This window comes from Pogoniulus pusillus, chromosome 6 (genome assembly GCF_015220805.1).
Source record: "Pogoniulus pusillus isolate bPogPus1 chromosome 6, bPogPus1.pri, whole genome shotgun sequence".
NCBI lineage: Eukaryota > Metazoa > Chordata > Aves > Piciformes > Lybiidae > Pogoniulus > Pogoniulus pusillus.
Genome location: NC_087269.1, coordinates 15,444,162 through 15,457,951, shown reverse-complemented (window position 1 = coordinate 15,457,951; position 13,790 = coordinate 15,444,162). Strand labels below are relative to the sequence as shown.

Here is a 13,790-nt window from a genome sequence, read left to right as displayed (position 1 = left end):
ACTAATTTCACTGGAATATTACCCAAAGAACTATTTTAATGTCCTTTAACTCCCTTTGAATGTGAGCAGAGCAACTTCATAATTGTTATGAAGTTTAATCTTTTATTTCATAGACATAGGTCTGAGAACATGGACTCTAGACAGCTAAGCATAATATTTAACTGGAGCTCTACTAACTTGTGTAAATATTTCCCTTCTCCATGATGGATCTGGTGTTTGGGGTGGGCAGAGGGGGTTGTACATCTGTTCCAGAAGGGCATTCCTTACCTTCAGAATTCAATCAGCAGGAGTTTGCTTGAGGACTTCTCTTTGTTCTGCACAGTGGTTTTTTAGAGGGCTGTAGGGAGTCCCTAGATAATGAGGTGAGGTGCAGGAGGCGGGGTCATAGAATCATGGAATTCTCAGGGCTGGAAGGGATCTCAAGGATCATCTAGTTCCAGTCCCTCTGCCATGGGCAGGGACACCTCACACTAGATCAGGTTGCTCAGAGCCCCATTCATCCTGGCCTTAAAGACCTCCAGAGATGGGGGCTTCCACCACCTCTCAGGTGGCGGGGCTTCCACTGTCCCTCCCTAAAACAAATCCAGACCTGGTTTAGGGAGGGACAGTGAAGAACTGACTTTGCAAGGATGGAGTATCTGGGGGATCTCTGACAACAGGGTTTCCTCCTGGAGATATGTGTCCAGGAGTCACATGGCCTCATGTATTGCATGTACTGTGTATGACCCTCAGTATTCAGTGCTCAACTTAGACTGGATGAAGATTCAACCCCATGCCTCTGTGTAAGAGGGGTACACTTCTTACTAGTTTCTGCAGCACTTTAATTGTCCCAAAGAAATGTAAATGGAGTATCTTTCTCAAAGTCCAGTGAGAATAAGGGTGCTTTATGATAGGAGCTACTCTAGGAGAGCTTTATCCTTATGCTGCTACCACCACCACTATTGTGATTTGGACAAAAAGTCCCCTTCTCTTCCTCTTCCTCCCGCATGACATAGTTATATGAACAACTTGAAAGACTACAGATCAGGCCTCCCACTCTGCCTACAAGTGTGGGCAAGTGGTATTGCCATCAAACCTCCCTGCAGTATCCACAGGGCTTTAAGAATGAAAGCTCTGAGAGTGCAGGGAGTGTGTTTCTGCAGTCCTTGTAGCAGCAATGTAAACCAGAGGCTTTTTCAAATCTATTCACCAGTTGCACATGATTCCCAGTGTGCTCCTTATCTCAGGGTTTTGGGTTTGCACTGGGATTTAAGCTGCTCCCAGCAGCAGGTACCTCCAAGGTAAGAGTGAGTCTTAAAATGAAATGTGGGCTTTTTTGTGCTAAGACACAACTGAGACTGAGTGAAACCAGGCAGCCTTTCTGGCTGTTGTTCCTCCAGGAACACATGTTAGATTTTGGCTTAGGTCACTTTGGTTTCTTCAGGCAAGTACAAGCTTTCCTCGGCTCCTGTCTGCAGGCTTTCTCTTACATCTTGCCTTTGCTTTCTGTACGTGATGTTTCCAGGCTTATCGAGCCTGCCTGACTGAGATGAGCGATGCTCTTTGATCTGTGACAGTGCTATTTAAATGCTCTATAACATTTTGAGGTTTATTAATCTTTGCTGCTTCCCCCTTGGTGCTCAGAGATAGGTATCTTGTTTCACAGATCAGCATCTCTGATGCTCTTGAGTGAGTCTGTGGTAGAGCAAGAGGAGAGTGCACAGCATTGCCTGCTTGCCTCTGGGAGCTGGCTCTCACAGCTCATACCGGGATGGGATAGAGGAGGAGAAGGAATTTTCCCTTAGAAACAGTTCTCTGCTCTTTCCCAGTTGATTTAGGTGGAGCAAGTGGTGATTCTTTTATGGCTGTATCAGCTGGGGTAGAAGTTGCAATCAGCACTACAGGCTCCCCTTCCTTGCAGCTCTCAGGAGAAATGTCCAGGTGACAATAAGGTGATTTTGGAGCCCTGGAGCTGAGGGGTGAGTGCACAGCACTGGGCTGGCAGCCAGTGAGGTGTGAGGAACTGCCCAGGGCTGTGGAGACACAACGTGCATGCAGGTTTTACAGGGTGAGCTTGTGGGGAGTGGGGCAGCAGCAGGCAGAGCTGTGACAAATTAAAGCTGAATCTCTCCATCTGTGGTGCCAGTTTGGGCTGGGATAATGTGCTGCATTTATACTTTAAGAGACTGTATATCCACAGGTTCCTGTGCTGTTAGTAAGTAAAGTCTGTTAAACCCAATAGAAGGGGGAATTGCTCAGGTCAATAGACATCTGTGAAAAACTGTCCCCTCCTGCATTTACATGAAGTGTTAAGTGTAACTGAGCTTCCCAAGATACAAGTATGAACCATAAATTTCCCTCTAAGACTTCCCATCCTGAGGAAACAAAATAGTGCCCCACTTTTCATTCTGAACAATGGAGAAATGTCTCTTCTTTTTGCTCTACCTTCTGCCTGAAGCTACAATGCAGACTGCTTCACTGCACCAAGAGACCGGTGATGACAGCTCTCCAGCCTGTCCTACCGCACCACATCTGCACTGAAAAGCCGGTGAGGAGACTATGGGGTGTGTGGTGGAAGCCTTCCATCCTGTCACATCATGTGACACAGCCTCTAAAAGCAACGGTTAAGGGAAGAGACTCTCCCATAGGGTACATAATGCTCCCAGTTAACCCTCTGTGCTCTCACACTGCTGATGGTGTTAGCAGAGGGTCTTTTCCAGCTGCAGAAAGAGACTTGAGGGGATTGAAATCAGGTGGGAGCTGCTAGGAATAGAGCTGAGAGCTGCCAAAGAGTGCATTTCATTGTCTGCATCCCACATTGCAATCAGGTGTTTTACACTGGCATCCCATTACTTCTGTTAAGGTCATTAGATAGCTTAAAACTCTGCCATAAGAACAGCTGTGAGCTATTTGTGGGCCTTTCCTTGGAGAAGTTTACTTCTGGAGGTGTTAATGTCGAGGGAGAGACCCTCTTCATCTAGGATAAGTGGTATGAGTATGAAGTAGTGGTGACAGGGGGTACACCCTGTCTTTTCGTGGGTGGGGGATGAGTGGAGCAAAGCAGAACATGAGGGTGCAGGGTATGTGTGTAGCTACTGCAGAGCAACTATGTGTGGGGTGCCACTGAGCAGGGATGGGGGAGCTGTGTCTGTGTTAAGAGCTTGTGAGTGAGAAGTTGCCCCACAGAAATACATTTTTCTCCTGTCCCCCAAAGACATTGAGAGCCACAGTTGTGCTTGTTCCTTGGCAGGGAGTAGCAGCTTGGGTCAAGCACCTGTGACATTTGTGTTTCCTGCACTTGTGAACCTCCCCCGGTGGTTTTGGGATTCCTGATGAATGCTGTGGCTCCGGGAGCGATGGTCCTGGAACGGGACATGCCCCTGGTGCCTGGGACCCGTCCCGTGAGTGTGCCAGGTCTGGTGGGAACTGCGGCTCACAGGCTGGCCTTGCAAGGGGGTCTGTGCAGAGAGAAGGGCGTGGGGTTGGGTGTGCTTTTGGTGCCTGTGCTGCTAGAAGAAAGGCTGCTCTGCCTGGGTTTGCTGAAGTTTTCCCTAGGTACGCAGTTTTATCTCTGCTTACAGCAAACTCTGTGGGGCTGGAGGTGGTGGTGAGGACTCTTTGTGAGGTGGGACCTGTGTGGGATGTTGCAAAAGCAGCTTCCTTGCCTTTTTGGCAGCTTGCTTAGGATCAGCAGCCTAAATGTCCTGTGGTCTGCTCAGCAGCGATCTGTATCGTAGCTACTCTACTGGGTGCTGCACTGGGGTGGTCTGCACTGCATTTGCTCTCCAGCGTTCCTTCAAGCAGTGCTCTCTGGGGCTGTGTCACAGTGCACTTATCTGAGAGTCTTTTGGATCCAACTGTCTGCTCTTCTCTCCAGTGCAGCCTCTTATGTTATATGCATTATCCACAGCATTGTACAAAATAGATCTGCAAAGGACCTCAAGAGGGCATCTTCTAGCCTTTTCCATGACAGATCAGCTGTACCTGGTCTCTGCTTGAGGAAAGGTATATAGGGAGAGGCAGTATCTTTTAGGTGACCAGCTGATACAGTTGGAAAACCAGACAAGCTTTGGGGAGCTTGGACCCACTTGTTGGGGCTGGAGAAGAAAACACAGCATTCACATCCAAGTCCCCAGGGAAAATAAATTTCCCCACATTTGTTCCCTTGATTAGCACAGCTTGGGTACTGTTGGAAAAGTCATGTCAGCAAGGGGAAGACAGTAATATCATCTGCTCCTATGGGAAAGAGAGAGGGAGGGAGAATTGCTGTGAAACACTGGGGAGTTTTGTGTGAGGAAGGGACCAGAAAAAAACTGTTGTATGTTGTTAAAGTAATTTCTACTTTGAGCCCATAGTTAATGACCAGCAGAGTTGCCAGGTCCTATTTGAAGATGGTTTGCAGGTGTCTTCTGAGACCTCTGAATCAGATTGTAGCGGGACAGTGCTGGGAAAAATGGAGCATGGAAAAACAGCCTCTTGTAACTGAGCGTTTTTGTGCCATTATCAGTTGTTTATATGAGCTCATTCTGAAGCAAAGCGGCTGTTTGTTTTCACTACACAGCTTTCTGAGGGCGTTTGGTGTGTAGCTGTAATCTCCTGCACTCCTGGGCATGCCTGTGTAAAGCCAGCAGGTTGTCAGGGGGCAGTGGCAAGGCGCTGGTGTTGCCCATGTTGCAGGGACATCGCTGTTAACTGGTTCAAACGATGTGACTTTATCCTTGTTCTTGAAGCCTCTGTGATGGGAGTGATGTACCCTCCCTCAGCAGTTGGCTCTAGGGTGTAGTTATCTATATCATTATGGAGTTGGTGTTTTTAAAATCTCTTGCTTCAATTTAAGCCCATTACAGCATGTCTTGTCCCCATGGACAGCTTACAGCACTCCTTTCCTCTTTGCAGAAATCTTTTACATATTTGAGGCTTGTTATCATGTTTCCCTGAAGACTGTTGCTCTCTACACTGAACAACTTGCCTTTCATTTGCTCTTTCCTCATGGTCATGTTATTTTCAAGTTGAATGACCCATGCATGGTTGATTCTGCCTCTTGAGCAGCCCTCTTTCAGCCCTCTCTCATTTTTTTTTGTGGTTCTGGGTTTTGTTGGGATCCCTCAGGCTCTCTCCACTGAGTCTGGGCTGGTTTTGAAGTGTGTTGCCTTGAAATGAGCCCAGTATTGTAGCTAAGGCCTTTCTTGACTGAGAGGAGCACCAGAGCTATTTTGTGTATCTCGCATGTAACACTCTGGCTGTGTATCCCTGTATAACCATGGGTTGTTTTGGTGCAACTTGGGTTTTTCATGCCTGTGCTTTTCTGTACTGTTTCCCAATCCAGCTGCGTGCTTCCCATATGGAATTTCATCTGGACTATTCTCCTAATTTTCTAATTAAAATGTGATATGAAACTGGAGGTAAAGCCTTGTCAAAGTAAAGGTATAGAACATCTGTTGCCTCTGTTTCACATGTGAGACCCTTTTGCTCTGTCAAAGAGAAGGCAGGTTGCCTTCATGTGGCTGGGCTATTGCTTCCAGCCCTTCCTTGCAGATAGATTGTTTGATGATTTCTTTCAAAATTCTTCCAGGAATTGAAGTTATGTTGACTGGCCTGCAATTTCCTTCATTTTTTAACCTGTTGAATATAGCCATTATATTTGGCCTTTTCCAGTCTTTTGAAACCTCATTTGTCTTCCAGAAATTCCTAGAGATAGTTGCTGATGGACCTCAGCTTACTTGCAAACATCAAACTTCAGCAATCTTCATTCTGCTCGTGTGCTGCTGCTTTTAGTTGTGTTAACTGTTGTGTATGGAGTTGAGGGTTGGTCTCTTCTCCCAGACAACCAGCAACAGAACAAGGGGACACAGTCTCAAGTTGTGCCAGGGGAAGTATAGGCTGGATGTTAGGAGGAAGTTCTTGCCAGAGAGAGTGATTTGCCATTGGAATGGGCTGCCCAGGGAGGTGGTGGAGTCACCATCCCTGGAGGTGTTCAAGAAAAGCCTGGATGAGGCACTTAGTGCCATGGTCTAGTTGACTGGATAGGACTGGGTGCTAGGTTGGACTGGCTGAGCTTGGAGATCTCTTCCAACCTGGTTGATTCTATTCTATTCTATCTCTTTTAATGAACCAACAAAAGCAGCATTGCACATTCCAGCTTTAACTCTGAATCTTTGGCTATCGTTGAAATTGTTGTCCCCATTTCTACCTCTTTGCTTCCCGCGACAGCTGCGAGCCAAACCCCTGGGATCGGGGCCTCCTCTTACCCTAATTAGTAGTTTTACAACTCGTTGTGTGCTGACAGTGTGTGTGTGTGAGAGAGGTCATGAAGGTGAATCTCTTTTTCAGGTGACACTCTCTAAGTCTGTTAAGCAACACTTTGGCTTTCTCGTTATCTGATTCGGTTGTTGCTTTTGTGACTTTGGAGAATGCGAATTCTTAGGATGTGGTCGGTAGTTGTTACATTCAATTTGCTGTCCTGTTTGACTAGCCTCACAAGAGAAGATGTTTTATAAATTGTGCATCTTAACATTAGCAATTATGTGTGCATTATAATTATGTTATGCCATTACCAGAACCAGCCATTTCTGGGTGCTGTGTAAAGAATAAAGCAAGCACATAAACCTAACAGAAAACAGATTTTGGTGGGAGCAGGGAGGGCTGTGACACACCAACAGCTTTGGAAGGGCTTGCGGTGTGTTCAGTGGTATAAACCAATCTATTAACCTTTTCTCCCTGCTCGGGAGGTGATGAACTCTTTGGTCTGCCTCTTCCCACCGATCTAGTTATCAAATGTCTCCTTGGCGCGCCGGCGATCCCTGCTGCGCGCTGTTTCTGTTGAGCATGTGAGGTTTTTGCTTTCCTCGTGCCGTTCGTTTGTGCTCATCTGCATCAGCCTGATGGAGTTTCCATTTCTCCTTGGTCGGCTGCAAGCTGTGGAGGAGTCTGTGACTTACGCTTAGCTGTACTCCCACGTCACTATAACCTGCACTTCTTCTCTTATCTGGCTGCGTGTTTACAGAGCACTATCTTTCCTGCACTCACTTGTCACTCTGCAAAATACCTGAGGTGTTTTTTTTCCAGGTGGATCTTGCCAACCCTCTGAACATATTGACATCTTTATCCTTACAAAACACTGGTTTTATTCTGCTGCTGTTTGCCCTTCTATGCCTAACAAGTACAAAACACTCATTTTTTGCTCCCTGGCCCACAGTGCTTTCCACCTTTGTGGGTTTTCCCATTTTTTTCCTCTCTGATGGAGAGAAACAAACCTCAAGGAGCCTTCTTTCTAACTTTGTTCCTTTCTTTTCTTTCATAATTTTTTTTTCCTTGAATGCATTCCAGCAACTTGATGCAAGGATGGGTCCAATGTCTTCTGTTCTCAGCAACTGTGGGCAGTTAAAGGTTCTTAATTACCAATGGGTTCTGTGTTTCAGATGCTCCCAATAAACTTGTGCTTCTGATCTCCCTGATTTTGTAGCCTAAAGCAGACCCCTAGTGTGCCAGTGTCTGGGCTCCTTCCACTCTTACATTACACAGAGTTTTTTATACCTTCCCTTTGTACTATTGAATTTCAGCTCATGCTTCTATGCTGGGCCTCAAGATCATCCATACCTTCTTGTGTGGTGTTTCTTGCCCTCTACTGTGCTGGTAATACTTTTTCTCTTGTTCAGAACTGTCCTTAACTCCAGCTTTCAATCCCTGGAGCCGCCTTTGCCTCTCATCATCAGGTTAGAAACCCTTTCACCCCACACACTAATGTTAAAAATATATCAATCGTGTGGATTTTCCTCATTTGTAATCTGAATAGATTTGGCTACTTTAACTTTGTTTTGCCAGAGTCACTTCATATCTCCTCCTGTGGCCGTGCAGGACATATTTTTTCCATCTTGGAGGCATGAGTACCATATTGTTTTCCTGGATATGTATTAGCTTGTGCTTGGCTGAATTAAAGCTCACTAGGTTGGGAGGTGGCCTTATAGTCATACAAATGGGATCAGAGGATAGACAGGCTGTTTTGTTTATTATTTACTAGCCTACCTGTCTGCATCTAGAGGCTGCCACTAAGAATCTTTAAGTGATTGGAAAAAGCACTGCATTCTGTGAAGCAAGAAGCAGGCAATGGGTATGTTTTTGTCTGATCAGCCACTTCTGTCCATCTAGTTACATCATATTCTTTCTCTTAACACAAGTTCTTAAACCAAGCTGTAATGTCCATCTAGTTATAGCAAATTATTTCTCTTAACACAAGTTCTTAAATCAAGCTGTAACATCAGTAAGACAGGTCTTGATTCTGTACAACATGCGTTGGCTGGTAATTAGCTGAGACATAACTGTAATGAACTATTGGTAAGTACTCATATCAGCTTTTAATTACTCTGTCTAGATCTGCTGTCTGACTGGCTGTTGCTCCCTAGGTCAGCCAGTCCTGCCTAAGCACCGGCATGGGGCTAGGGCTCTCCTACCCTTCTAGAATTACTTGGCATTCCAAGATTTATTAAAAACCAGCCTCAATGGGTCAGAGATCTCCTTTGCACACTTGGAGGTGCAAATTATCCAGGGCTGGTGATTTAACAGTGTTTATCTAAAGCAGATGTTATCTAATAAATCTCTTGATTATTAGTAAACTGGAGTATGTTGTCTTAGGAGTTCATCATCCTGTCTTTTTCCTGAATGTGCAAGGTACATATTTATATCTTTGTAGTTACATTGGTAATTTTGTGCACAAGATAATGGCTCTGTGTCCCCATTCACATTTCCCTTCTTTCCTTTGTATTTGAATTCCCCCTATTAACTCTGTTAGGCATTAGAATTTTTTCCATTGTGCTTCAATGATTTTCTTTGTAATTTGCAGTTGGTTGCTGTTTCTCTAACTTGTGCACTGTTTTCTGTTATTTCTGTCTACACCACTACATAAGAATGGGTTTCCAGCCAAAATACCCTTCCAGCATGGTGGTGTAATAGGCTGATTCTGGTGTGGTGGTTTGAGTGTTACCCGCCCCCCGCCCGCCCCCCCCCCCCCCCCCACACTTTAGAAATCACCCAGACTAGACTCAGCCAGCTCTGGAAATTGAATGAAGCTTATTATTTACAGCTTAGCACAATATACAAGCAGCTATTTACAGTATATACAGTTAGATACAGAAATATACAAGGTAAAAGGTAATACAGAAACACAACAGCCCTCCCAGAAACCTGAGGCCCCAGGAGGGGCTCCCAACCACCCTTCCACCTTTTCCCACCCCTGTACCTTACCCCAGATGTTGCCTTGTGCCCCAAGGAAGAAAGGAGGTTGGCCAGGGGGGTTAGGAAGCAAGTGGATTAATCAGAGAGACAGAAGGTGAGGTTAGAGAGCAAAGCATCCCGCAGCCTGGACAAAGAGCGACTCCCTTATCTGTGTTTGGATTCTTGCCTTTATACCTCTCAGCGAGCCTATGAGTGAAGTAGACTTCACCACTGTTTCTTTTTCACAGCCTGTACTCTAGTTCTTGTCACCAAAGCATTCTATCTAGCTTCAAACTTGCACATCTGGCCAACTAAACCACCTGACAAAAACAAAGCAAGACAAAACCAGCTTTAAATGTTCTTTCAGATTCTTCTGCCCAGCATTTTCTTCCCAATAATTGAATTAGATCTTTTTTCTCAGTCTGGAGAAGTTGAAGCACCTGCTGTGTGTATTTCTGACTGGGATGATGGTCCCACTAGCTTTTTCCAAGTGCAGCCTGTGAGAAGGTAGCTGCTGCTGAGGGCAAAGAAGGGGGTTCTGTGTCTGGTGAGTTATCAGCATTAAAAAAAAAAAGTAAATCCTAGAAAACTGTAACATAGCAACGAATCTCACTGCAGGCAGAGGAGTATCACCAGTTTCAGTGCTCTGTCCACTGCCCCTGTGTGTTTGCTCACCATGAAAAATGGCAGGAATGGTTATTTACATGCTGCTAGGAAGGTTGCAGCCAGGAACAGGGGATGTGTCTGTGATGTGCAGAATACATCTCTGACGGGCCTATGCTTTGTGGCTGGGCTAATGCATGGAGAAAACAGAGGAGAGAGGAGAGGTATGGTTGGTACGCCTGGCTTGGCAGGGAGCGCCAGGGATAATCTCTGTGGCCGGACCCTGGCTCCTGCCTGCCCCACGCAGCTCAGTGGGGGCACTGCCTGCTGGTGGGAACGCTGTTTGGTTCCCAAGGCTTGTTCTCCTTTTTCTTGCTCTAACCCCTTTTCCATCTGTCCATTCATTTATTATTTACCCTGTTCTTTTGCTCTTTTCTTCACTAGCTGGTTCCTGGTGCTCCTGGCTCAGGAAGGGGCTGTCCTATGAGGAACACAAGGACACCAGTCCCTCTACTGCTCCTCCACCAGGCCTCCTTGTTGGGAGCAGGAATGTGTGACACATATGGTTAAACAAATTAGCATTTTGCAACCCACAGAAAGGGTCCAACTCTTGGAAATAAGGGGTTCCTGGAGCCCCCCATGTGGTCCATGCTCCGTTTTTTCAGAGGCTCGTACTGGCTGGGGGTGGATATGTTGCAGGGGGGGGAGTTAGGTGAGAGCCTGTGGGTATGCACACTTTATGCAGCTGAAGGTGGTGTGGGGAAGGGCAAGGTTACAAGGTGTTCAAAAGAAATTTTGAATCTCTCCTTACTTCATTAAGTTTTATATTGGGTTGCTGTGCCAAGAGACACAATCATTGACTTTCTTAAAGAAATTAAAGCACCATGAATTGAAATACTTCTCTTTTTTTTTTTTCCATTTCCCCTCTCTGTGGAAAAGGTGGCAAAAGCAAGGTTGTAGGTGAAACTGAAATGAGTTGAAATATAATTCTGTTAACTAATTAAGGGAACCCTGGAAATGGGGCTGGGATTTGCAAGCCTTTTTTCTTCTCTTTGCTGGGGCACTCCAAGAATCGGATCACCTGGGGAAAGCATGTTTAAGAAATACCAGATGGTCTCTGCGATGCTCCAGCTGTGGACAATCACTCCCAGCCAGGCAATCTGCCTTGCTGTCGAAGCCTTCTAAAACTGTGCTGCCCATTTGTCATGCTTCTCCAATTGCAGCGCTCTGGATAGCTTCTTTTTCCCTTGTCTGGCTCTTCCTTTCCAGTTTTTATCACCCACCCCCTCCATGAGCTAATGTAGTAACATCCCTTCATTGGCTATAAATCCATTGAAGAGCCTTATATAAAATATGACTTTGTTAGGGAAGATGGGGAAACATCTGCTTTTTTACCCCTAAGAGTCAGTCTCTACTTGTCTCCTATGACGATGTAGCTATTTATATATTTGTAAAGAGAAGAGAAGGAGAGAAAGATGGGAATCCTAGAGATAATTTGAGTGGATCTTCTAAATGGAGGAAGCTGATTCAGCTCTGGGATTTGTTTGGAGACTAATGCTGAGGTAGGGGATTCACAGGCCAAGAAATTGCTTAGATGTCTGACAAAGTAGCACTTGTACCAACTGCAAAAGGTCCTTCTGGAAGTCTTTTGATCTTGTATAACTGTTTCTGGGTGCTCCCTGGAACATACTCATCCAGGAAGGCTGTGGATCTAACCCAGTGTGTGTTACCTACTGCATGACAGTCCCTAGATCAGTAGGAGACAAAAAAATAGGGGTGTACATATGTAGCAGTGAAAGTATGTACCTATGGAGGCTTTGCATTTAGATGGGTATGCTAGGGTATGATGTCTGAGCCTGTTGGCATGAGCTGCTTCTTGCCCAGCTTGCTCAACACCAGTGCCTTGCAGAGATCTGCTTTTACTCACACACATGGTGCTTAACTTGTGACTCCATCCCCTTGTGGGACAAGGGCATTGGTTTATCTAAAGCAAGTGTGTGGGGAGGGCTGGCTACAGGTCCATCATGCTTGAGCGTGTCCAGAGAAGGGCGACGAGGCTGGTGAGAGGCCTCGAGCACAAGCCCTACGAGGAGAGGCTTAGGGAGCTGGGGTTGTTTAGCCTGGAGAAGAGGAGGCTCAGGGGTGACCTTATTGCTGTCTACAACTACCTGAAGGGTGGTTGTGGCCAGGAGGAGGTTGCTCTCTTCTCTCAGGTGGCCAGCTCCAGAACAAGAGGACACAGCCTCAGGCTGCGCCAGGGGAAATTTCGGCTCGAGGTGAGGAGAAAGTTCTTCACTGAGAGAGTCATTGGGCACTGGAATGGGCTGCCTGGGGAGGTGGTGGAGTCGTCGTCCCTGGGGCAGTTCAAGGCAAGGTTGGATGTGGCACTTGGTGCCATGGTCTAGCCTTGGGCACTGTGGTAAAGGGTTGGACTTGATGATCTGTGAGGTCTCTTCCAACCTTGGTGATACTGTGATACTGTGAAAAGCAGGATGCTGGGGATGTATCATGTCTGCCATAGGGTGTGACATGAGAGCTTGGAGTAACATGGAACCTCAGGGGTTGGTGTGGGAAGGCTGTCTCAAGGGAAAAGCCAGGCTTGGGATGCTTTGTTCATGCTGTTAGTGTGAGCCAGAGGGTGAGATGCTCTGTCAGCTGTGCTGAAGTTGCAAGGAACAAGTCTGTGTGAGACAGGTGCTTGTAAGCCAACAAGGGCGAATGCTGCTTGGTGCGATCTGGATGGGCAAGGAGGGCTGCACCTCCAGAAGGCTGCCTGTGCTGCTGAGTACCTTGCATGCCAGGCAGCTGCACTGCCATTCTCCAGACAGGTGAATATGAAAGAAGGCAAAGGAGATTTCAAGACTTGTTTGCAGCTGGTGGCAGGGTTTGCCAGGTGGCCCATACCACAGCTGCTTTCTGTGCCCTGTGAGTCTGCAACATAGGAGCAACATGCCAGAGCTGCTATTGATAGGTGATGCTACACACATCTCTCCCACTTTCCTGCCTGGGTTCAGTGCCTTCAGCCTGCCCCATTGCTACACAGACATGAGACCCTGTTCTCAGTTCTCTCTCAGGGTTATGAGTTGATGTGTTGGTTTGGATCCAGCTCGTCTATCTGAGGTAGGAGATGTCCCAGAGGGGACATCTTCCCTCCCTCTGCCAGCCAACCTTGTACATTTCATGTGGCCTCCACAGTGTATGGCTGCCTACTCTTTGCAGCCTGGCCAACCCCAAATTCAGTGTGTCTCCCCTGCTGAGCCCACTCATGCCTTTCCGTAGAGCTGTGGTTGACAGCTGCATCTTCCCTGTGGCTTCATAACGTGCCTGTGCTGCTCCCTCTCCACTTCTCCCACACACTAGCTGCTGGGCTGCTATCCTCTCCTGCCGTGCAGGAGCTCAGCCTGTTCTGATGGGTATCTGCCCATAAGCCACCATAGCCTCATGGCCCTTCCACTTGACTTTTGCAGCTTTTCCTGTTGTGAGCTCTCTCTTACTCTCCCTCCTGTGGTGCTTTGGCAGCCTCTCTTGCTAATCAGCCCCTGAGCACTCTTTCTTCCCTCTGCCCGGTTCGCTGTTGAGCTATGTTCTAGTCCCCCTGGGCAGCAGTAAAAGCTCCCAAACCCCCCCACAATGCTCGCCTCCACCTGGTGCAGCTGCCCTGTAGCACTAGTGACAAGAGAGGTTATTTTTAAATTGTAAGCTATTAAATAGACATTGCTGCTCTAACACCTGCTGTGTCTTTGTTCTCTCTGTGCCAAAGCCTTCACTTATCTTGCAGGGTGTGTCAGGGGACTGGTGCAAAACCTGCTGTTTGGCTTTGTCCCGCTCCTGCAGCATCAAGCTCTGTACAGCTCTGAGCTTGAAAGTGGTATCTGATAGTGCTACAAGTGAACAGGCATTTATTAATTTTGATACTGAGTCTAAGTGTGCACGTTACAGGATTGACAAGTATAGGCTAAATTTAAGGTGAAAGAAGGTGAGATGTTACAAATAGCAGCATG

At 46.7% G+C, this 13,790-nt stretch overlaps 1 protein-coding gene and 1 long non-coding RNA gene across 4 annotated transcripts in view; both read left to right on the top strand.

Moving 5' to 3' along the window:
* HPSE2 (heparanase 2 (inactive)) overlaps positions 1-13,790 on the top strand; it is a 119,809-nt gene that overhangs the window by 17,889 nt on the left and 88,130 nt on the right. The gene's annotated exons all lie outside the window — the stretch shown is intronic.
* The window catches only part of LOC135176035 (uncharacterized), a 31,712-nt gene continuing 20,819 nt past the window's right edge, over positions 2,898-13,790 (top strand). The window contains exon 1 of the long non-coding RNA XR_010302535.1: positions 2,898-2,968. This is a non-coding gene — a long non-coding RNA (uncharacterized LOC135176035). The remainder of the gene's footprint in view (positions 2,969-13,790) is intronic.